The following is a 2307-nucleotide window of genomic DNA, read 5'->3' on the forward strand; positions in this document are numbered from 1 at the left end:
CAGCAAACCACTGTTGCATACGATTACCTGTGTAACAAACCTGCACATTCTGCACATGTACCCTAGAACTAAAAATAAAAATTAAAATAAAAAAAGAATTTAAAAAACTGTGTATATTAGCACGCTTCCAGTCACCCCAGCAACAGCCACCTTCTCCCCACTCCCCCAGCCTGTGTCTCTCCAACGAAAACTAGGCCCCTACTCGCCCACTGCCCGGGATCTGCAAGCTGCGCGCCCATGAGTTTCAGTGCCTATTTGGACTTTCACAATCAGAGATGGCAGTGGTGAAGGCATCAACATCGAAAGCTTCCAGGCCTTGGTATTCTCATCTGGCATATGCAAGATACTGGAAACATTATCATCAAGCAGTGGTTTGATGGCAAAGCCATCAGAATGCCTACAGGAAGGCCGTGGAATCCCATTTCAGTCTCCTGTGGCGCTTCCCTTTTTTTTTTTTTTTTTTTTTTTTTTTAAGACAGAGTCTCGCTCTTGTTGCCCAGGCTGGAGTGCTGTGGCACAACCTCAGCTCACTGTAACCTCCACCTCCTGGTTTCAAGTGATTCTCCTGCCTCAGCCTCCCATGTAGCTGGGATTACAGGTGCCTGCCATCACACCCGGCTAATTTTTTGTATTTTTAGTAGAGACGGGGTTTCACCGTGTTGGCCAGGCTGGTCTCGAACTCCTGATGTGATCTGCCTGCCTTGGCCTCCCAAAGTGCTGGGATTACAGGCGTGAGCCACCGCGCCCAGCCGGCACTTCCTTTCTGCACTTCTTTTCCAAAGCTTTTATGACAAACAGGCTGGATATCCTCAGTCCTGTGACCATCATGTGGCCTAGCAGGACTCCCTCTGCAGTTCTTCACATTTCAGAGGGTCTGGGCAGCATCCACATGACAGCACTGGGATCCAGGCATCCACGAGAGAAGACCAAGCTTTGTTTAAAGAGGAGGGGTAGATGCAGAGGTAGAATGTGACCTGAGCAATATGGAAATCCCCGAGGATCTCCGCCAGTACTTTGCAGAAACCGGGAGGCACAGAGAACGAGGGTGGCGGCAGCAGCTGGATGCAGCGTGTCTGGACAGCTACGTGAATGCCGGCCACGACCTTTGCTACAACACCCACTGGTCGGTGGAGCCCCCGACTGAGCGGCCTGGCAAGCGGTGCTAGGCTGAGATGAAGCGCTTGTATGGGAACAACGCTGCCAAGCTCCAGGCCATGGAGGCTTCGGTGCAGCTGAGCTTTGACAAGCACTGTGACCGAAAGCAACCCAAGTTCTGGCTGGTCATCCCCGTGAAGTTCTCAGCTCGGGGCACAGGGCCCCAGCCTTTCCCTCTTCCTTTTGGGTACACTCTCTTCATTCTCCCTCTGTACATTTCTCAGGGAAAGGGGGCTTTGTATTGAGGTACAGGCATGTTCACCACAGTCCCAGTGGGCCTGTCACAGGGTGGATGTACAATGCCAGCCCCTTGAGGGTTGGCAGGACGTGTTCTCTTGCCAATATGATACATTTTCTCCTGACATAAAATAATTTTGTATATGTTACACTGGTTTTTGCTGTCAATCAAATCATTAACTGCCTAGAAACAAAAAATTGTATATATTTAAGGTACACAACGCGATGTTTTGATAGACAATGTGAGACAATCATCACATTCCAGTAATTAACATATCAATCACTTCTACATAGTCACCATTTCTGTACCCTTTGACCAACATCACCCCATTCCCATCTCCTCCCAGCCCCTGGCAATCACCATCCTACTCTGTGCTTCTATGAGTCTGGCTATTTTAGATTCTGTGTATAAGTGTATAAGTTTGTAGAGGGCAGAACATGGTTTAGACATGCTGAGTTTTTGGGTCTTATGGGTCATTTAAATGGGAATGCCCTCAAGTAACTGAAGGTATGAATCTGAAGGCCGAAGAAATTTTGTGTAAAGAAGTTCTTATTTTGGCCGGGTACGGTGGCTCACGCCTGTAATCCCAGCACTTTGGGAGGCCGAGGCGGGTGGATCACGAGGTCAGGAGATCGAGACCATCCTGGCTAACACAGTGAAACCCCGTCTCTACCAAAAATACAAAAAAGTAGCCAGGCGTGGTGGCGGGCGCCTGCAGTCCCAGCTACTTGGGAGGCTGAGGCAGGAGAATGGTGTGGACCCGGGAGGCGGAGCTTGCAGTGAGCCGAGATTGCACTGCACTCCAGCCTGGGCAACAGAGCCAGACTCTGTCTCAAAAAAAAAAAAAAAAAAGAAGTTCTTATTTTACACTTGGTGAACTTAAGACTCAGAAGATAAGTCACTTTCCCAAGGTT

At 49.2% G+C, this 2307-nt stretch overlaps 1 pseudogene; it reads left to right on the plus strand.

Moving 5' to 3' along the window:
- Positions 1-245: 245 nt before the first annotated feature.
- LOC129015167 (gem-associated protein 8-like) lies at positions 246-1400 on the plus strand (annotated as a pseudogene).
- Positions 1401-2307: the final 907 nt, after the last annotated feature.

This window comes from Pongo pygmaeus, chromosome 18 (genome assembly GCF_028885625.2).
Source record: "Pongo pygmaeus isolate AG05252 chromosome 18, NHGRI_mPonPyg2-v2.0_pri, whole genome shotgun sequence".
Classification (NCBI taxonomy): domain Eukaryota; kingdom Metazoa; phylum Chordata; class Mammalia; order Primates; family Hominidae; genus Pongo; species Pongo pygmaeus.